This window comes from Anolis sagrei, chromosome 1, assembly GCF_037176765.1.
Source record: "Anolis sagrei isolate rAnoSag1 chromosome 1, rAnoSag1.mat, whole genome shotgun sequence".
Lineage (NCBI taxonomy): Eukaryota > Metazoa > Chordata > Lepidosauria > Squamata > Dactyloidae > Anolis > Anolis sagrei.
In genome coordinates, this window is record NC_090021.1 from 12,133,249 (window position 1) to 12,156,957 (window position 23,709).

General features: G+C 41.5%; 1 long non-coding RNA gene across 1 annotated transcript; it reads left to right on the plus strand.

Annotated features, from left to right (window-relative positions):
• Nucleotides 1–18,542: 18,542 nt before the first annotated feature.
• Nucleotides 18,543–23,435, plus strand: LOC137095875 (uncharacterized). The gene is made up of 3 exons (XR_010909026.1): nucleotides 18,543–18,632; nucleotides 21,033–21,162; nucleotides 23,223–23,435. It is a non-coding gene; the product is annotated as an uncharacterized lncRNA (long non-coding RNA).
• Nucleotides 23,436–23,709: the final 274 nt, after the last annotated feature.

The following is a 23,709-nucleotide window of genomic DNA, read 5'->3' on the forward strand; positions in this document are numbered from 1 at the left end:
TAATAGCAAAGAGGCAAGAACTTGAAAAAAGAGGGATTGAAAAAGCACAGAGAGATTTGATTTATTTAAACAGAGAGTATTTTGAGTATAGTAATAAAAACTCTAAGTTATTAGCTAATGCAGCACAAATTAGGAAACAAAAGAAATTGATAACTGTGATTAAAGATAAAGATGGAAAACAGTGCATGAGAATGGAGGATAAAATACTAATTTTTCAGGAATTCTATCAGGAGTTATATACAGCAAATGAAGCCCCTAGAAAGAAAGTGGAAGAGTATATAGATAAACATTGTAAAATAAAGATCCAAGAAAGAGATAAATTAATTATGGAACAAGCAATATCAGAGAAAGAGATTGAGGAAATTATAGACAATTTAAAACCTGGAAAGACTCCAGGACTGGATGGGTTGGGACCAGAATATTACAAAAAATTCAAAACATTATTGATACCTAAATTAAAAGATCTATATAATAAAATAATAAAAGGAGAAAAAATTCCGCCATCATGGGAACAGTCATTGATCACTTTGATATTAAAACCCAATAAAGACCCTACAGACCCAGGATCGTACAGACCTATCTCATTAATAAACCAAGACGCAAAAATATTAACTGCCATACTGGCTAAAAGGATGAATAAATTTATATATAAATATATCAAAGAAGATCAGTGTGGATTTATAGGAGGAAGGCAAATGTCCAATTTAATGGGTAGGGTATTAAACGTAATTCATAGTATTAAAAAAAGAAATTTAGTGGCAGGAGTATTAGCTCTGGATATTTATAAGGCATTTGATAGTGTATCCTGGCAGACAATGAAATTAATATTAGCTAAATTTGGATTTGGAGAAAAATTTAGAAACCTAATTGATAAATTATATTCCAAAAATTGTGCCCAAGTAATGGTGAATGATGGATTAACAGGGAAAATAGATATAACACGAGGCACGCGACAGGGATGTCCTCTTTCCCCAATTCTATTTGCCATTGTAATGGAACTATTAGCTAATGTAATTAGAGACGATAGTAGTATAAAAGGAATAGGAATAAAACAGAAATATAAAATAAATTTGTTTGCAGATGACACCCTTTTATCAATGGAACATCCAATAAAACAATGGGAGAAAATTGAGGCTCATTTAACAGAATTTGGATTAATGACAGGGTTACAAATTAATTGGAACAAATCAGAAATGATGATATTTAATTATCGAGAAGAAGAGATAAAAAATATAAAACAGGAAGGGAACATTAAAATTAAAATCAAAGAAACAATTAAATATTTAGGAATAAATATAACTAAAGATTTAAAAAATTTAGAAATAAATAATCTAACCAAATTAAGAAAGGAAATTGATAAGAAATTGCTGGAATACAATAAGCTCAAATTATCATGGTTCGGTAGGATAGCATTAATTAAAATGAAGATATTACCCAAACTAAATTTTCTATTTAGAATGCTACCTGTAAAAATTTCAGATCAAGAAATAAAAATCTGGCAAAACATGTTAAATCTGTTCTGTAATGGGAATAAAAAAGCTAGAATAAATAAAAGTTTATGGTATAAGTCACAGAAGGAGGGAGGTCTTGGATTACCAAACCTCAAGTTATATTATCAATCAAATCAAATTAGATATATAGTGGAAAGTTTAGCAAAACAAAAGAGCTTGGAGTGGTTAGAAGAAGATGATAAAAAATTAGAACTGAAATTAGAATACATTTTTTATAGGGGTAATAGAGAAAAGGGTAAAAAGAAATGGTATAACAATTTAAGCAATCCCTTTCTAAAAAATATTTTAGAGATTTGGGGAAGATATAAAAAAACCCTAATGCCAGGTATTTCTCCTATCATGCCAGTTTTAATGACAGAAAACTTCCCAGAAAATTTAAAAAAAGAACTTGAAGTAGAACTTAATGGAAGAGGTTTAATGAAAATAAAAGACTGGGATCTGAAAATGGTAAATATGGAAAGAATAAAAGAGGAATTAGGAGACTTAGATTGGTATAAGTATTTACAATTGGGTAAATGGTCAAGTGATATAAGGAAAAAGTATAATGGAGGTAGGGAATACACAAAAATAGAAAAGATGATAACTCAAAGGGAGACTAAAGAAGAGAATATAACATTAAAAGGCACAGTAAGTCAGATCTATAAACTGTTATTAATGAATGAACAGGAACAAGATTATTTGAAGGAAGTATGGGAAACAGACTTGGGGGGGGAAATGAATAATCAAGAATGGGCAAACATATGGAATATGAGGATACTAAAAAATATGTCTATCAGAATTAAAGAAAATTACTACAAAATGATATGGAGGTGGTATCTAACCCCTATTAGATTAAATCAGATTGATAAAAAATATTCGAATCAGTGTTGGAGAGGTTGTCAGGAAATAGGGACGTATCTACATATGTGGTGGTCATGTTATATTATACAAAAATTTTGGAAAAGCATATTTAAAGAAATAAGAGCAATAATAAAAATAGAGACTGAGATTACACCAAAATTAGCTTTATTACTTATACATGATAATATAATTCCCGTACAAGAAGAAAAGGAATTGGTTTCTAATTTGATAACAGCAGCTAAATTGTTAATAGCAAAAAATTGGAAGGAAAAAAAAGAAATTCAATTAGAAGAATGGTATAGGGAAATTTGGAATATAGCGATTAATGATAAGCTAACTTGCAATATTAAAATCAAAAGGGGTATATGTAAACAAACAGATTTTTGGAAAATATGGGGAAAATTTATTGAGTATGTGTTTAATGAGGGAAAGGGGTATAAGCCAGCAAGAGAAACAATGATATTCTGGAATTGTGAAACAGCATGAGTTGGTTGGTCCTGGTGGAGGGGGCACAAACTAAGGGGAAGGGGAAGAGGGGGAGGGGAAAGTATTAAAGAGAAATAACAGGAGTGGACCATGGTCAATATCCAAAGAGCGCTCATCATTATGTTTCCAAAACAAAATAAGATTGAATGATGGGACATGTCTAGAATGTGCATGTTGCATATATGTTACTATCATATTGTATTTGGAGAGTGAATGAGTGACTTGATTATAAGGATTGGTCAGATTCTAATTATTATTATTTTGTTTTGTAAATTGAGAAAAGTCTGAATTGACTTATAGTTAGTTAAGAATTTGTAGTAGTTATAGAGTATAGGAATAATTTAGTGATAAAGGTATGTTTACTTAATGTTTATGTTAAATTGAATAAATGCAATAAAAAATAATTAAAAAATAAAATAAATAAATATCTCATAAAAGGAAAAAAAAAAAACAAATACATACTCTAACAGTTAAACACAAACATAATAACAATGACTTCTGCACAACTGCCCTTTAGAGGGGTTGCATTTCAGATAAGGATACCCAATGTAAAGGAAAGCTGGAGTCAAAACTGGATGCCCTATGAAGCTTCAAGTTAAAGAAGACTACTTTGATCTGACTGGAAGCAACTCTCTTGCAGTCAGTTGGAGCTCATTCTTTGGCCTTCCTATAATTGCTCAGGGCTGAGCATAGTAGTTTACAGAACTAGGAAATGATTTTTTGAGGACACCAGCTTACTTAGTCACTGCAAATCAGCAGGTTGTGTGGAGTCACTCTGAGATGTCTGGTCCAAAAAGTGACTTTTCCAAAGATCTAGACTTCACTTAATTGCTGATGAGAGTATCTTACGGGAAACAGAAATTCATTCCCGACAAGACATACTGCTACAGTGAAGAGCTAACCTGCCCTCAACTCTGTCGATTTACCACAGATGGAGCTGGGAATCCCAGAAGGAACCTTAGACATAGTTCATTGCCCCATCTAGCTGAGGGTTCTCTATGTCAATATACTGCCCTCTGGGGGGGGGGGTGTGGAGTTCAGCTTAGATGTTGTTGTTGTTCATTCGTTCAGTCGTCTCCGACTCTTTGTGACCTCATGGACCAGCCCACGCCAGAGCTCCCTGTCGGCCGTCACTACCCCCAGCTCCAATGGCATACCGACATATCTCTGGTTGTACTGGTCCATTTAGTTTTCTTGGCAAGGATACTGGGGTGGTTTGCCATTGCCTTCCCCAGGGATCATGCTTGGTCTGACCTCTCTGCCACGACCGTCCCATCTTGGGTGGCCCTTCACGGTTTCGCTCATGACATCATTGAGGTGCTCAAGCTCCAGCACCGCAACAAGGCGGTGATCCTTTGCTGGAGACTTAGCTTAGATAGGTATGGCCAATGGAAAGGAAAGCTGGAGTCAAAACTGGATGCTCTGCAGAGCCTCACATTAAAGAAGACTACTTTGTTCTGAATGGAAGCAAGTGTCCTGAATTTCAGTTGGAGCTCTTTCTTGGGTTTTCCTAGAATTGCTCAGGGCTGAGCATAGTAATTTACCATATAGTTTACCTACTAGTTTACCATCTTGGCATCTAAACCTTTAGCATGCAGGGAAATTATGTCACGTACCCAAAAGTATGTCCCTTGGCCCGAAAGTATGGGAATGTCAACATCGATCTTACTTAATGGGTTTAGCAAGGATCTTTCCCAGTTCTATATGGAAATGACAGGGATTGAACCCAGGGCATTGAGTATGCAAGGCATGCCCTATACAGTAGAGCTCTGGCACATCTCCAACCAATTGCCTTTGAGATTGGGCAGTCCTGTGGGTACAACCTGTTCCAATATTTGATTACTTAATGATAAAACATGTGAAAGAAAATCAATAAAAAAATGAAAATACGCCCTGTTTGGATTGGTATGGCTCAATCCTTACCACAGTATAAATGCAGGGGCATGGCCCATTGCAGATATACTCTTGGTTCTGAAAGCAATAGAGACATGAAGATCCTTTACGTTGTCTTTGCTGTTCTTCTTCTTGGGCTCCTGCAAGGGCCAGGTAAGAGACTTTTTTGTGTGCAGTTGGATACTAATGTAAAATTTGAAAAAAAATGTGCAACAGCAAAAAAAAATCAGTTGGGAAACTGGTAAGAGAGATTTGGAAAAATGGCCTAAATATGATTTTTAGTCTCTGCTAGATTAGAGATACTGACTCCATTAGATTTTGCATCCATGTTGATCCAGAATTGAACAGGTGATTTAATGTAGAATTAATGCAGCTTCACACCACTTTAACTGCCATATCACAATGCTAAAACCTCAATCTGAAGAGGTACCAATCTTGGTAGTGCAAAACATTAGAATGTTTTTCTATTGACACATGCCATTTTTACAAGCTAAAGACTACTGAAAACAACTACAAACTTAAGTAACATAGGGTTGTTGTAGGTTTTTCGGGCTATATGGCCATGTTCTAGAAGCATTCTCTCCTGACGTTTCACCTACATCTATGGCAGGCATCCTCAGAGGCTGTGAGGTCTCAACTTCTGAGGATGCTTGCCATAGATGTAGGTGAAACATCAGGAGAGAATGCTTCTAGAACATGGCCATATAGCCCGAAAAGCCTACAACAACCCAGTGATTCCAGCCATGGAAGCCTTTGATAGTCCATTAAAGTAACATATTTATGTTACTAAAGTAAACTAAAACCTAACTACCTTAAGGACAAGACAAATTGATAAATGTTCCAGCTAATGGTTGTAGGTATTTCCCAAATTTCTTACTTCCTCTAATCTATACTTAACATGAACTTTTTTATATTATTCAAGGATGCTATTCTTCAGATTCTAAGTTATGATAATTTCCCCACATAATGTTTCCAACGTTTACAGATCAGTCATCGATATATGTAACTTGCATATAAAACAAATTGAATTCAGACAAGACAGAGGTACTCCTGGTCAGTCGAAAGGCCAAATAGGGTATAGGATTACAGCCTGTGTTGGATGGTGTTACACTCCTCCTGATGATACAGGTTCTCCTGGAATTATTATTATTATTATTATTATTATTATTATTATTATTTGTTTATATACCGCTCCTCTCAGCCCAAGCGCGACTTGGAGTGGTTAACAATAGGCAACAATTCAGTGCCAGTATAAAGTATAAAAGAAAGTGAAAGAAGAAAGCGCAAAAGCCGGGTTGCAGCTAAACATCAAAAAAACCAAGATTATGGCAACAAGAATGATTGACAACTGGAAAATAGAGGGAGAAATCGTGGAGGCCGTGACAGACTTTGTATTTCTAGGTGCAAAGATGACTGCAGATGCAGACTGTGGCCAGGAAATCAGAAGACGCTTACTTCTTGGGAGGAGAGCAATGTCCAATCTCGATAAAATAGTAAAGAGTAGAGACATCAGACTGGCAACAAAGATCCGCATAGTCAAAGCCATGGTATTCCCTGTAGTAACCTACGGATGTGAGAGCTGGACCTTAGGGAAGGCTGAGCGAAGGAAGATAGATGCTTTTGAACTGTGGTGTTGGAGGAAAGTTCTGACCGCGAGAAGATCCAACCAGTCCATCCTCCAGGAAATAAAGCCCGACTGCTCACTGGAGGGAAGGATACTAGAGACAAAGTTGAAGTACTTTGGCCACATCATGAGGAGACAGCAAAGCCTAGAGAAGACAATTATGCTGGGGAAAGTGGAAGGCAAAAGGAAGAGGGGCCGACCAAGGGCAAGATGGATGGATGGCATCCTTGAAGCGACTGGACTGACCTTGAAGGAGCTGGAGATGGTGACGGCCGACAGGGAGCTCTGGCGTGGACTGGTCCATGAGGTCACGAAGAGTCGGAGACGACTGAACGAATGAACAACAACAACATAAAGTATAAACAATCATTAATACTTTGAAATACTAACAGCACTATAAAAACATAAAAATCATACACAGCATTTAAAAAACATTATCAAAGCATCTCCATCTCAAATCATTGTTCAGTTGCGTTGTCAGTTGTCCATAATATCATATATCTATGCCATATTTGGGAAGGCTTGTTCGAAAAGCCAGGTTTTCACCGTTCTTCGGAAAGAAGGAAGGAAAGGAGGGAGGGGGCCGATCTTATCTCTCTAGGCAGGGCGTTCCACAGCCGAGGGGCAACTGCTGAGAAGGCCCTGTCTCTCGTCCCCGCCATCTGTGAGGAAGGCGGGAGTGTAAGAGAAGGTAGAACAAGGTGCACATTCCAAGAAAAGAGAAGTCACACACAAGTCAGAAGCAGAATCACCAAAGAGTACAATACAATACTAACACATTACAATACTAACACATACAATACTATATACAATACAATACTAACACATTACAATACAATTCTAACACATTACAATACAATATACAATACAATACAATACAATACTAAATATACAATACAATACTAACACATACAATACAATACAATACTAACACATTATACAAATACAATACAATACTAACACATTACAATATACAAATACAATACTAACACATTAAAAAACATATATGTGAAATAACAACAACTATCCTGACAGGGAGCGAGAGCAGGGCCTCCCCAGAAGATCTTAGCCTTCTAGATGGTTAGTAAGGAGTGATACGTTCGGATAGGTAAGTTGGACCGAAACCATTTAGGGCTTTATAGGCTAAAGCCAGCACTTTGAATTGTGCCTGGAAGCAGATTGACAGCCAGTGGAGCTGGCACAACAGAAGAGTTGTATGCTCCCTGAGCACTGCTCCTGTTAGCAACCTGGCTGCTGCCCGTTGGACCATTTGAAGCTTCCAAGCAGTCTTCAAGGGCAACCCCACGTAGAAAGCATTGCAATAATCTATACGGGATGTAACCAGAGCATGGACTACCATGGCCAAGTCAGACTTACCAAGGTACAGGCACAGCTGATGCATGAGTTTTAACTGTGCAAATGCTCAGTTAAATGATACAAAGCATTGATGAGCCTGAAACTACAGGTTTTAGAGGTGGCCAGGGAAGCATTCGTACAATTAAAACCTGTGTGCCAGGTTTTAATTGTGCGAGGCCAGGCTTGGCCACAGTGGTCCATGATCTTGTTACATCTCAAATAGACTACTGTGACGTGCTCTACATGGGGCTGCCTTTGAAGACTGTCCAGAAGCTCCAAGTAGTCCAATGTACTGTCAAAGGCTTTTATGGCCAGAATCACTGGGTTGTTGTAGGTTTCTTCGGACTGTATGGCCATGTTCTAGAGGTTTCTAGAACATGGCCATACAGCTCAAAAAAACCTACAACAACCCAGAAATAAATAACCTCACAAAATGCACTTGATGCAGAGAACGTGTCTACTATATATATATAGCTGGTTTTGTATGTTGGGCATTTTGTTTGTTTGTTTGTTTGTTTTTAATAGATAGCACTGTTTTTCTTTTGTGTTTAAATAATAATAATAATAATAATAATAATTTTAAAAAGACCAAAATACACTTAGTTTAATAGTTCATCAGTTCATCGGTTTGTCAAAATGAATGTTCCTCTTTCTATTTAATCACCCTCAAAATTTCAAAAATATCCCTCCAAAATACCACTATTCATAATCTGTTTCATAGAATCATAGAATCAAAGAGTTGGAAGAGACCTCATGGGCCATCCAGTCCAACCCCCTGCCAAGAAGCAGGAATATTGCATTCAAATCACCCCTGACAGATGGCCATCCAGCCTCTGTTTAAAAGCTTCCAAAGAAGGAGCCTCCACCACACTCTGGGGCAGAGAGTTCCACTGCTGAATGGCTCTCACAGTCTTCCTCGTGTTCAGATGGAATCTCCTCTCTTGTAGCTTGAAGCCATTGTTCCGCGTTCTAGTCTCCAGGGAAGCAGAAAACAAGCTTGCTCCTTCCTCCCTATGCCTTCCTCTCACATATTTATACATGGCTATCATGTCTCCTCTCAGCCTTCTCTTCTTCAGGCTAAACATGCCCAGTTCCCTAAGCCACTCCTCATAGGGCTTGTTCTCCAGACCCTTTATCATTTTAGTCGCTCTCCTCTGGACACATTCCAGCTTCTCAATATCTTTCCTTGACTAAACATATTATATCACTAAGTTAACAAAGTAGATGTCTCCTTTTATCTTAAGTCACCCTCCAACCATCCCCAAATTTTATACATCAAATCTTAAAATCTGAAAGTTGACCAGACTGCAAGCCAATAAGAACAAGTATTCGGTATACAGCCCAAAAAACCTACAACAACCCCATATTCAGCATTTAAGAGGGGCCAAAAGGGATACAAACCTTATAAATGAATTTTTATTGTGCATTTCCATCTGCTTTGTATCATTTACTTGTTCATTTCTTTCCATAGAAATTGCCGAGGCAAAGATCAAAACCAGAGGAGAATGTGGCGGTGCTTTTGGTGGCTGCTACTCCATAACGTGCCCTCGTGGCACTTCTGAAATTGGGAAGTGCAGTTTTTGGAAGAAGTGCTGCACGGGGTAAGCAGAGAAGCCCTGGGACCTGTCTCAGTTCTTGGGCAATCCTCATGATCCTCGGGATAATCGGATGTGGGAAACACAATGCAAAATATTGAAACAGATGCAAAATCACATATGGGAGCATTCTAGATTATTTCAAGTTGGTTCCGAATAATAAAGCCATAGCATTACGGAGTTGGGAGGGAGCAAATTGGGCCTGAACTCTCCTTAGAAGCCAATATCACTAAATGGAGACAGTCATATATGAACATTTCATGATAAGATATGCTTCACTAGAAAATGCTTGAGAATATAAATTTTATTTATTTATTTATTTATTTATTTATTTATTTAAAACCTTTATACCCCGGTCTTCTCCACCTCTACAGAGGGACTCAGGCCAGCTTACAACATGAATCAGTACACAAATACAATTAAAACATCATCACATCCAAAGTTAAATACCACAGAATAATACACAAACCAAGTCGCCAAGATAAAATCACGTTCATCTCAATCTGTCAGTGTGGTCAATAGTTATTAGCTAATTGCTGAACTTCCCAATCATTCTGAGAATGCTATGTCCCAGAGCCAGGATTTCACTAGCTTTCTGAAGGTCAGGAGGGAAGGGGCAGATCTAATCTCCATCGGGAGGGAGTTCCACAACCGAGGGGGTGCCACCGAGAAGGCCCTGTCTCTCGTCCCCACCAGACGCATTTGCGAAAGTGGTGGGACCGAAAGCAGGGTCCCTCCAGAAGATCTTAACAACCTTGATGGGTCATAGGGGAGAATCTGTTCGGGAAGTAGGGAAAGAGGAAAACTGCATGAGAGATGGATAGGTTAAATCAGAGAAACTACAGAGCTAAGTCTGGAGGCCTCCCTGATGTTAATATGCATTTTCTTTCCATTCATGCAAAAAATCCTTCATTGTATTCCTTTTTTTTTCTTGCTGTGGAAGGACTTCCCTTCCCCTGTTACCAGGGGCCAAAGGAAAATATGGTGATGATGATGATGATGATGATGATGATGATGATCATGATCATGATCATGATCATGATCATGATGATAATTTATTTATTGGGTTGTTGTAGGTTTTTTCGGGCTGTATGACCATGTTCTAGAGGCATTTTCTCCTGACGTTTCGCCTGCATCTATGGCAAGCATCCTCAGAAGTAGTGAGGTCTGTTGGAACTAGGAAAAAGGGTTTATATATCTGTAGAATGACCAGGCTACCAGTATTAAAAAACTCTAAAATTAGAACAGCACAACAACAGAGAGGAAACAAACAAGGACATCTAATCACCTCTCAACAAAAGATTGCTCCAGGCACTGCCAGGCAATCAAATGCTAATCAAGGTGGTCAGTTGAAACATTCACACCTTGCTCCAGCAGACAAGAGTCCTTTGCCCCACCTTGGTCACGTTTCGCCTGCAAACCTCACAACCTCTGAGGATACTTGCCACAGATGCAGGCGAAACGTCAGGAGAGAATGCTTCTAGAACATGGCCATACAACCCAAAAACCCTACAAAAAACAAGTGATTCTGGCCATGAAACCTTCGACAATACTTTAGTCATCTAACTTGATCTGCAGAAAAAATTCCAATGGATGAAAAGGGCAATTCAGACTAAGATTCATCCCCGCACTCTGACCTCAGTTGTTTACAATGTGCCGCAATATCTGCTTATATCACTTTGCGTGGAAATGAAAACTTGTTTCATTGTTTTCTTGCAGATTTGTTGGAAAGTGATGGCATGATCTTACCAAAAAGTGAGAATCCCAGGAACTACATCCTTTGAGATGTTGTGCAATGTGGCCAGCAGAATGGCTTGCAACTCCTTCATTGTTCCTTTCACGACCCTTGGAATCAGCATTCATCTGACTTCAAAAAATCTTTCGCTGCTGGGCAGAAATTTGGCAAACTTTCCCTTCCTCTTGACTCTTTCTGAATGCAAATAAACTTGCAGTGAATTTTTTGTGTGCCTTATTTAATAATAATATTATAATAATAACTTTATTCTTATGTCCCGCCACATCTCTCCGAAGGGACTCGGGGCGGCTTACATGAGGACAAAGCCCAACGAAACAGAAATAAAATAGAGCAAAATTTTAAAACATTGCATTATAATAATTTAAACAATAACACATCATAAAAACAACACACATCATAAAAACAACCATAACCATCGACCAGTAGCCAAGTACCATGGCCGTGTTCAGATCTAGGAGGGCGGGGGAAAGGGCTAGTGCAATACATCTATATGGGCAGGGTGGTTAATAAAGTGCTGTAAGGCCAGATAATGAGTACAGCTGGAGGGGGCAGGCTAGTCAATAGAGGAAATGATTAATCAAAGGCACATTGAAATATCCAAGTTTTCAGGTCTTTATGGAAGGTGGACAGGGTGGGCATTAATCTAATTTCCCTAGGGAGAGAGTTCAAGAGCCGAGGGACCACCACCGAAAAGGCCCTCTTCCCTCATCACCACCAATTATGCTTGTGACAGAGGTGGGAGCGAAAGAGGGCCTCCCCAGCAGATCTTAAAGTCCACGCAGGTTCATAAGTGATTATGCAGTTGCTGAGATAAGCAGGACCCGAACTGTTTAGGGCTTTGTAAGTGATAACCTGCACCTTGAATTGGGACCAGAATTATCAGCAGCCAGTGGAGCTCTTTTAATAGGGGGGGTTGTCCACTCCCCTATACTTATCTCCAGTTATCAACCTAATCGGCAACCTTTGTACCAATAGCAATTTCTTGGCTGTCTTCAAATTATTATTATTATTATTATTATTATTATGTTTATTTATACTAGGGTTGTGAGCGGATTTCATTTCTTCAATTTCCTCTGTTTCCTTTGGTACCTTCAGTACTTGCGGGAGCCCGTAACGGTAAGGGCCCTCCCGCTACGAAAACCCGCCCAGCATGAAAGGAATCAGGAGCTGATCTTGGCTCTTCCTCCCCTACTCACAGTTGAACCTTTTTGATTTTATTTTATTTTCCTGATTCTTTTTATTTAGTGGGACTGACTGGGAGTTGGGGACCTGAGGGACGGTGGGTGGGGTTTGCGGGCTTTCACCCTTTTAGCTTCTTTTTCTCCTTCCTTTTCTCTCCTTCAGGAAATTATTATTAATAATAGCAATCCTTTCAAACAAAAAGAGAAGACTACCTCTCCTCTAGAGTAGACAGTAAAAACAGCTTTAAGGAAGCAAAACTCCAAGCAGAAAGGAGATTGCTGTTGCAATCCAGAGCAGGAAACAAGACCATAAGATAACAATCCACCACACTTGACTGTGGGAAAAACAATCCCTTTTTATTGATGAAAAATGGTTACAAAATAGAGGAAAATGCAAAGTCAAAAAGCCACAGTAAAATTCAGCAGTCAGGAATATCCATGAATCAGATCAAAATTCCAAAAGCAACACTGTAAAAACCTGGAACCTGTTAGCAATTCACTAACCGTACTTGGAGCACTAGAAGCCTCTTGGGATGTAGGCCACGGGAAACAGGGAAATCTGCTAAGGTAATGCCTCAGTCTAAAAGATGCCTGATCTAACGAGACAACCCGGTGAGAGGCACTTAAAACTGAAGAAACTGTTTCGTGACACGCCTCCAGGCTTTGAAGCCTGTGCTTCCTTTTCCCTTAATCTGCTTGACCTTCGCAGACTCTGCGATTCCCTCCTGTTTTTCCAAATCTGTCCTTTTCTCTCCTCATTAAGGAAGCCAGGTGTTAGCTCCTCTAGAGAGCTATCACCACTTGGCTCTGCAACATTCTCATCAGAATGTGTAGTTTCACTTTCCAAGCCTCTGACCTCAGAATCATTTTCATTACCATCAGGGAGAAATACATTTTCAGTAGCATCAGGAAATACAATCAGAGAATCAGGTTCAGGTTCACACGCAGGCTGAACCCCAACAATTGCAACCTTCCAGGAAAGTGAGGGGATTTTTAAGGTATGACTCGACTGAGCTCCAGGTCATCACTCTTCCTTCCCTGGGCCTCCTTAAAATGCCTTGGAAAACTACTGGTGCTGGGAAAGAAGAAAGTGTGTGCACGCCTGCCTCTCCTATAGAGTAGAACAGCTTTAAGAAGCAGTAAACCCAGTCTCCTCCTCTACAAACAGAAGAGAAAGGATCCAAATTAAACTTAAGAGTGGTAACTCTGATGTTTGCTTGTTTTTATTATTTATTTATTTATTTATTTACTTTGCTTATATACCGCTGTATCTCAAGCCCGAACGCGAAGCACGGCGGTTCACAAACAGTAAAAACAGTAGAAACAGCAGTGGTTCCATACAACATATAACAATTGACTTAACACATTATCCATAAATTACCAATAAGCAATTACAATGCACAATTATTACAAAAAACAACCGTACCCAATCTTCTCATCATCCAAGCGTAGTCCAGGTTCGTCGTCCATTGTTCCATTCCTATGTTCCATTACCAGATTGCACTAAATTACTCAAACGCCTGCACAAACATCCAGGTCTTCACCTTTTTGCGGAATACCATTAGAGATGGTGCTAGTCTAATGTCCGTAGGAAGGACGTTCCACAGCCGAGGAGCCACCACCGAGAAGGCCCTATCTCTCGTCCCCGCCAGCCGAGCTTGAGAAGCAGGAAGATCTCAAAGTCCTGGTGGGTTCATAGGCAGAGATGCGGTCAGATAGGTAGCTTGGGCCGGAACCGTTTAGGGCTTTAAAGGCCAACGCCAGCACTTTGAATTCAGCCCGGTAGCAGATCGGTAGCCAGTGGAGTTGGCGCAACAGGGGGGTTGTATGCTCCCTGCGCTCCGCTCCTGTTAAAATCATGGCTGCCGAGCGTTGGACTAGTTGGAGCTTCCGAGCTGTCTTCAAAGGCAACCCCACGTAGAGAGCGTTGCAGTAGTCTAAACGGGATGTAACCAGAGCGTGGACTACCATGGCCAAGTCAGACTTCCCAAGGTATGGGCGCAGCTGGCGCACAAGCTTTAGCTGTGCAAATGCTCCCCTGGTCACCGCCGAAACCTGGGGTTCCAGGCTCAGCGATGAGTCCAGGGTCACACCCAAGCTGCGAACCTGCATCTTCAGGGGGAGTGCGGCCCCATCCAACACAGGCTGTAACCCTATGCCCTGTTCGGCCTTGCGACTGACCAGGAGTACCTCTGTCTTGTCTGGATTCAATCCTGGTCTTAATGAAAGATCTGGGATCTTCCACTAAAATACTGTTAAGTTTATGTTTGGTTAAAATTGCTCCTCATTTTAAATATTTTATGTTGGTTTTTTTGTTGTTGTTGTTTTGCACTGTGTGAATTTATTTATTTATTTATTTATTTATTTATTTATTTGGGGTGCTTCTACCCCGCCCTTCTCAACCCCCTAGGGGGGACTCAGGGTGGCTTACAAAAGGCACAATTCGATGCCTAACAATTACAACATACAATGCAATATATAATACACAAATTTACCACATAATATCACAGTTATAACTGGTTAAAACAATCAGACAGTATACTAGCAGCAATAAAACATCTTGTGGTCAGTGTTCACCAAATCCAAGTCCGTAAACCATTTAGCATTGTCATTGTCCTTTCCTACTCTGGTCATTATTGGTTGTCTTTGTCCATCTGCCAGCTTACCCGAAGGCCTGGTCCCACATCCAGGTTTTTAGCTTCTTCCTGAAGGAGAGGAGGGATGTTGATGTCCTAATTTCCCCGGGGAGTGCATTCCACAGGCGAGGGGCCACCACCGAGAAGGCCCTGCCCCTCATCCCCACCAGTCTCGCTTGTGATAAAGGTGGGGCCGAGAGCAGGGCCCCCTCAGCAAATCTTAAACTTCGAGGTGGGGCGTAGAAGGAGAATTAGTTTACACAAACACTCTCCATCCATTTGTCAGTGTCCCGGGCCATACCTGACATATATACATTATATATAATATGACATATAAACATTACTTGGGGCTCCATGATAAACTTTTGCTTCAAAAAGGGCTCCACAGCTGAAAAGGTTTGAGAATCCCTGCTTCTTGACAGAGGTTGGACTGGATGGCCCGCGAGGTCTCTTCCAACTCTATGATTCTATGGAAGGATGCATGGCTACTGTAGAAGACCCAGAAAGGTGAAGCTCAGTGGTCCACTGGGGGATCTCCACTCTTGGGTCACACCTCAGATCCCTCAGGATACATGCCTGGCTTCCTGGGCTCTTGATGGAGGCAGCTCACCTAGCCTTTGGAAGAGATTTTCCTGTTAAAGCAGTTATCAGACTGTATTAATTCCACAGGGTAAATGCACCCTGTGTTAGAATATATATTATAGTCATGCAGCTTTGCTCTACTCCCACATAACATTGCCTGCAACCTATTGACCAGTTTAGGCTGGAATGGGAAGGAGGTTATGTGTAGAAAGCTTTTCTACAAATGAAGACATCAGTTCCTGGCAGTTAAAAATGTTGCCTTTGGTTTAACGTACCTGTTTCGTTAATTTCACGTGCAAAAATGATGCAAATGAAAGATTTCTTCAAACTTGGCATCCATTTCCTTTATTGTTAGTAAGATTAAGGTTACAATATTAAACTTTATTTTTGTTTCCTACCTTTTTCACAAGATTGGGATTTGGGACACATTTGCTATTCAAAATGTACAAAAAGTCAACATCAAAGTCAAATCAAACAATTGTTTTATAGTGGGTTGTTGTAGGTTTTTTCGGGCTATATGGCCATGGTCTAGAGGCATTCTCTCCTGACGTTTCGCCTGCATCTATGGCAAGCATCCTCAGAGGTAGTGAGGTCTGTTGGAACTGGGGAAAGGGGTTTATATATCTGTGGAATGACCAGGGTGGGACAAAGGACTCTTGTCTGCTGGAGCTAGGTGTGAATGTTTCAACTGACCACCTTGATTAGCATATAATGGCCTGGCAGTGCCTGGAGCAATCTTTTGTTGAGAGGTAATTAGATGTCCTTGTTTGTTTCTTCTCTGTTGTTGTGCTGTTCTAATTTTAGAGTTTTTTTAATACTGGTAGCCAGATTTTGTTCATTTTCATGGTTTCCTCCTTTCTATTGAAATTGTCCACATGCTTATGGATTTCAATGGCTTCTCTGTGTAGCCTGACATGGTGGTTGTGAGAGTGGTCCAGCATTTCTGTGTTCTCAAATAATATGCTGTGTCCAGGTTGGTTCATCGTGTGCTCTGCTACGGCTGATTTCTCTGGTTGAAATAGTCTGCAGTGCCTTTCATGTTCCTTGAGGCATTCAACAATACAATTGTTTTATAATTAATTTTTTTTAAAAAAAATCCAAAATAATTAGTATAATTGAAAACACCTACGAGTCCTTTCTTAATAATAATAATAATAATAACAACAACAACAACAACAACAACAACAACAACTTTATTTTTGTATCCGACCACCATCTCCCACTTGGGGTGTATTACATGGAGACAAACATGGTTTAAAGTACAATATAGTAAAACTTATAAAACAACAGCCATAAAACAACATAAAACAACCATTGAACAAACACCCAATAGTGTGATATGGTAAACAAATACTGAGCTCGTGCGGGCAGGCTGGTGGAATTCAGTTGCAGGGAAAGAACTGATAGATAAGTGCAGGAGCCAGGTGATGAATTGGAACTAAGAGGGCAATATGAAACGGAACACTGTATCTATAGGGCAGGGAGCAGTAGTAAAGTACAAGGGCAAGGTATTAAGTTATGGCTGGCGGGGCGGGGGGCAACATTTCTGGTGAACTGCTTAGTCAAAGGCACAGGAGGACATCCAAATTTTTAGGTCATTACAAAAAGTGGACAAAGTTGGCACCAATCTATTCTCCCTGGGGAGAGAATTCCAAAGTTTAGAGGCCACCACTGAGAAGGCCCTCTCTCTTGTCCCCACCAACCGCACTTGTGCCGGAGGTGGGAGAGAAAGGAGGGCCTCTCCAGAAGATCTTAGAGATCACACAAGTTCATTGGGGAAGATACAATTGTGAACATAGGCAGGTCACGAACCGTTTAGGGCTTTGTAGGTAATAATTTAAGAGATGCATTGGTCTGTATTGGTGGCCCAATACTGTGTATTGTATATGTATGTGTTTTATATTTTTAATTTGAATATTGTTGTTTTTAAATGTTGTAAACCGCAATGAGTCGCCGTTTTAGGCTGAGATATTAGCGGTATACAAGTGTACTAAATAAATAAATAAATAACCTGCTCCTTGAATTGAGACCGGAAATTTATTGGCAGCCAGTGGAGCTGCTTGAACAGAGGGGTTGACCGATCCCTGTAATTCACAGTCAACAACCTGGCAGCTGACATTTGCACCAACTGCAGTTTCCAGGCCATCTTCAAAGGCAGCCCCACGTAGAGTGCATTACAGTAGTCCAATCTTGAGGTAACTAAGGTGTGGACCACCATGGTCAAGTTAGACTTCTCAAGGTATGGATACAGCTGGCGCATACGCTTTAATTGTGCAAAGGCCCTCCTGGCCAACACCTGAGCATTAAGCATCAGCTCTAAGTCCAAGAGGACCCCAAAGTGCGGACCTGTGTCCTCAGGGGGAGTGTAATCCCGCTGAGCACAGACTGCCACCCTATACCCTGATCTGACAAACGGCTGACCTGGAGGACCTCTGTCTTGTCAAGATTAAGCTTCAGCTTCCCCACATATTTATATATGGCCATCATGTCTCTTCTCAGCCTTCTCTTCTGAAAAATGCCCAGCTTTTTAAGCTGCTCCTCATAGGGCTTGTTCTTCAGACCCCTGATCTTTTTAGTCACCCTCCTCTGGACACATTCCAGCTTAGAGTCAACATCTCGTTCAATTGCGGTGCCCAGAATTGGACACAGTGTGATTCCAGGTGTGGTCTGACCAAGGTAGAATAGAATAGAGGGGTACCATGACTTCCCTGGATCTGGACACTAAATGCCTATTTATGCAGGCCAAAATCCCATTGGCTTTTTCGTTGCAGCATGACATTGTTGGCTCATGTTTTACTTGTTGTCCAAGAGGACTCCAAGACCTTTTTCACATGTACTGCTATCAAGCCAGGCATCCCCCATTCTGTATCTTTGCATTTCGTAAGTGGAGTATCTTGCATTTCATAAATACCCCCACCTGTTGCTGCAAGACCATTTTTCAAAAATGCAGTTCCATTATTTGCCAAATGCAGAAATGTCCTTTGGATGCCGATTTCAACAGTTCACTAAATGTCCCAATCCCCAGAGCTCTATAAATATGAAGAGTCACCTATCACTTTTCAGACTCTGTGTTCCATTTCCTCAACATCTCCTTGACATCAGAGCCTTCTCAACATGACCAAGCTGCTCCTTCTGTTGGTTGTTTTCTCATTTACCTTCTACATTGCTGCAGGTAAGAACACACACATTTACACGGTTGCACAAATGTCGCTATGTATTAAGGGGGAGAATAAAATAGAAAGCATGATTTTCGGAGTCTTTCCATTCATAAAGTGTGGTCTTAAGACTCTGTTCATTCATGTGATATATATCTGCAACATCTGTAAGGAATTGGGTGCATCTACACTGGCACTTACATGCACTTATCTTCCCCAGGGCATTTGCACAAAGCTTGGAGCATATTCTGCTTGAGACAGTCTTGAAATATAGTAACAAAAGTAGAGGGATACTCTGAAGCTTTCCCAAAACTCCAAAGTATTGGGGAAGTGGTTGCAGTTGGTTACATAGGGAAAGGAATGGCACCTACCTTGGCCACCTGCAGTGCCCACCAGGCATAAAAATTGTGCTTTTTGTCACTTGGTGCCAGAATGCCAAGGCAGTTGGAGAAGGGAGGGATGAAAGGAAGGAGCAATTTGTCTTCTCCCAGTGTCACTCTGGATATTGTCATTGCATTGGGGAGGGGAAAGGAGGCATGCTCGGCGCATGGCAGTATGGTACTCATGTGTGGGCGAGGGAGAACATGCAAGGCTGGAGGGAGGCTTGTGCCAGCAAGTCCCTTCAAGGCAGGGGGATTCTGTGTAGAATGTTTGGCGCAATTCTATCGTTGGTGGCAGGGGTGGCTCGTCCATTACGTGAAGTAAGCGGTCGCAGAACACTTTTTTTTTGCCAGGGGCGCAGAGGCGCCTCTGTAAATGCCTCTCAACCGCCACTTGAGGAGCGCCCCCTCAGCTCACAACAGCCCTAGCAGTCTGGGGGGAGCCTCGACTTTCTTGCCTCGTTGCCGGGTGATCCTCTTCCCAAAGGGGCCGGGAACTTGAGCCTCGCGTAGCCCCTCTCGTTCCTGCTCCACCCGGCCACCGGGTGCTCAAGCAGAGCTGGCGCTCAATCGTTCTCCACGTTCTATCCCTTCCCCAGGACCGGCTCCCTTTCCTGATCCCCCGCGCTCCACCCGCCTCCTCTCCCCAATCCGCAGGTGGGCCAAGGGGTGTAGCCACAGTGCCTAGCCTGCTTCGGGTCCGGAGGCGTGTCTGAAGACCCCAGCGTGCGCACCAAAAGTCATCTCTTCTCCTGACTTTCTCTTCAGCCATTGGGACCAAGAGAGAGAGAGAGAGCCCCTCCAGCTGAAGGTATCTCCCACCTCCGCTCCCCCCTTTATTTTTGCGCCTACCTTAAGAAAGGTTGGCATCTCCACCTCTGCCTCTCTCTCTCTCTTGGTCCCAATGGCTGAGGAGAAAGTCAGGAGAAGAGGCGACTTTTGGTGCACACACCGGGGCCTTCAGGCACACCTCCAGACCCAATGCAGGCCAGGCAAGGGAGCAAGTGCGGCAAGTGTAGTTACTGGGATGCATAGTTCACCTACAATCAAAGAGCATTCTGAACTCCACCAATGATGGAATTGAACCAAATATGGCACACAGAACTCCCACGACGAACAGAAAATATATATCAATGATTGGTTGGGGGGGGGGGGGGAAATACTGTTTGCTTGCTATTGAAAATTACCCAGGACCGCCTCTGGTTGGTGGGGTTCTTTAGTTTTAGGTGAACTATAAATCCCAGTAACTACAACTCCCAAATGTCAAGGCCTATTTTCCTCAAACTCCACCAGTGTTCACATTTGGCATATTGAGTATTTGTGCCAAGTTTGGTCCACATCTATCATTGTTTGAGTCCACAGTACTCTCTGGATGTAGGTGAACTACAACTCCAAAACTCAAGGTCAATGCCCAACAAACCCTTCCAGTTTTTCTGTTGGTCATGAGAGTTCTGTGTGCCAAATCTGGTTCAATTCCATCGTTGGAGTTCAGAATGCCCTTTAATTGTAGGTTAACCATAAATCCCAGCAACTACCTCCCAAATGACAAAATCAATCCCCCCCCCCCCCTTGTATTCAGGGGTCGTGGCACTAGGAAGGTTGAGAAACACTGTATTTGCTCTACTGACTGGTAATAACTCACCAGTGGATCTGGTAGTGATTTTTCAGAATGCCCTTTGATTGTAAATCCCAGCAACTACAACTCCCAAATGATAAAATCAATCCCCCACAACCTCACCAGTATTCAAATTTGGGCATATCGGGTATTTGTGCCTAATTTAGTCCAGTGAATGAAAATACATCCTGCATATCGATATTTACATGACAATTCATAACAATAGCAAAATTACAGTTATGAAGTAGCAATGTTATGTTAAGGTTAGGGGTCACCACAACATGAGGAACTATAGTAAGGAGCTGTGGCATTAAGAAGTTTGAGAAACACTGTTACAGACGATCGGTGAATTTCTTAGTTGGAGCTATGGATGTTCAAACACAAACTGTAAATGTGTTGCTGCAAACCATCTATATCAACAGGTTTCACCTGGACTGATGATCCAACTGTCAGGTGCAGAACTTCAGGAGGATACTGTGATTCTAATACTTGTCGCTGGCCTCTCAAATATGCTGGATTCACTTGCAAAAGTGGTACACCGTGCTGTAAAAGGTAAGGTGGGATTTGATCTGGATTTTGTGTGTGTGTGTTAGGAGTGACTAGAGCCTTCTGCAAAGAAGTTGCCCAGGGGATGCCCGGAAGGTTTGATGTTTTACCATCCTTGTGGGAGGCTTCTCTCGTGTCTCCGCATGGGGAGCTAGAGCTGACAAAGGGAACTCATCCATGCTCTCCCCAGATTCGAACCTCCAACCTGTTGGTCTTAAGTCCTTCCGGCACAAGGGTTTAACCCATTGCGCCACCGGAGGATCTGGATGAACAGCTTGCAAAGCAAATGCCCAATCTGTTGCCCTTTCAGAAGGTTTCATTAAGTGCCAACCAGTTTTTCATAGAGCCTAAATAGCTAAAGCAGCTTTTCTCAATCTGGGGGTCGGGACCCCTGGGGAGGGGGTCACAAGGGGGTGTCAGAGGGGTCGCCAAGGACTATGAACGAACACAGTATTTTCTGTTGGCCATGAGGGTTCTGTGTGGGAAGTTTGTCCCAATAACATCGTTGGTGGGGTTCAGAATGCTCTTTGATTGTAGGTGAACTATAAATCCCAGCAACTACAATTCCCAAGTGTCAAGATTTACTTTCCCCAACCTTCACCAGTGTTCACATTTGGGCATATTGGGTATTCGTGTCAAGTTTGAGCCAGTTCTATCACTGTTTGAGTCCACAGTGCTCTCTGGATGTAGGTGAACTACAACTCCAGAACTCAAGCTCAATGTCCACCAAACCCTTCCAGTATTTTCTGTTGGTCATGATAGTTCTGTGTGCCAAGTTTGGATCAGTTCCATCATTGGTGGAGTTCAGAATTCTCTTTGATTATAGGTTAACTATAAATCCCAACAACGACAACTCCCAAATGACAAAATCAATCCCCTCCCCCCAACCCCACCAGCATTCAAATTTGGTTGTATGTTGTATTTGTGCCAAATTTGGTCCAGTGAATGAAAATACATCCTGCATATCAGATATTTACATGATTATTCATAACAGTGGCAAAATTACAGTTATGAAGTAGCAACGAAATAATGTTATGGTTGGGGGTCGCCATGACATTAGAACTGGATTAAGAGGGTCGCAGCATTAGGAAGCTTGAGTACCACTGATCTAAAGGCAATAGATCTCACGTGGTCTTAGAAGTTAAGTCAGGTCTGTTCTGGTTACTACTTGGTGGTGCATCTACACTGCAGAATCCATGCAGTTTGAAACCACTTCAATTGCCATGGCTCACTGCTACAGAATCATGGAAGCTGTAGTTGTGCAAGGTCTTGCACCTTCTCTGCCCAAAAAGTGCTGCTGTCCCAACAAACTACAATTTCCAGATTGAGCCATGGTGGTTAAAGTGGTATCAAGCTGGATTAATTCCACCAACTCAGTTTGCAGCAATGTGGAGTAAGTTGAAGACAAAGGAGAGATTGGACGAAGGGAGAAAAGTATTATGGAATCAGCTCAGAATGTGGAACAACAAAGGATTAACGGGGACTGTAGTGCCAAATTGGGACGGATGGAGGATATAATTGGCTTTGTGGGAGGATAAGTTAAAATCCACCTGCCTGGTTTCCTTGTTCCTATGGCGTTTTTTTAATGGAATGAGATCAATTTTAATAGAATGGATTGCTGTGAGTTTTCTAGGCTGTATGGCCATGCTCCAGAAGCATTCTCTCATGACGTTTCACCAACATCTATGGCAGGCATCCTCAGAGGTTGTGAGGTTTGTTGGAGACCAGGCAAGTGGGGTTTATATCTCTGTGGAAGAATGTCCAGGGTGGGAGAAAGAACTCTTGTCTGTTGGAGGCAAGAATGGAATGATTGGGTTGTTGTTGGTTTTTCCGGGCTATATGGCCATGTTCTGGAGGCAATTTTTCTCCTGACGTTTCGCCTGCATCTATGGCAAGCATCCTATGGATGCTTGCCATAGATGCAGGCGAAACGTCAGGAGAAAAATTGCCTCCAGAACATGGCCATATAGCCCAGAAAAACCTACAACAACCCAGTGATTCCGGTCATGAATGCCTTCGACAATACAATGGAATGATTGTTCTTTACTTTCCTTAATTTGACACAGCTCAATTGGTTGACCTAACCCAGCCCTTCTCAGGAGACGTGACGAGTGACAAGACCTACCATCATATCCACGCCAAGTCTTGGATGTTATTTCTTTAGTATCCGTCTACTCCAGCCTCATCCCTTTGCTTTCTACCTTGTTTGAAAATATACCTTGCTTGGCAGAAACATTCAGAAAAAAAAGAAATGCTTATCATTCTCAATAAAATTGTTACCTAAGCATCATATTGTCGCCAAATGTGTTCTTGTTGACATTGTTGTTCTTTCAGTCCTGACTAGAATAGACCACTAAATCCATTATTGTCTGGCAAGTCGAGTCATCAGGAAATCCCACTGATACAATGGGCCTATGCTAGTCAAGTCCAAATTAGCACTTAACCCTTAAAACTGAAGAGGACTTGCAGCTACATACACTTGGGACAGTGGTTCTCAACCTGGGGGTCGTGACCCCTCTGGGGGTCGCCAGAGAGTGTTAGAGGGGTCGCCAA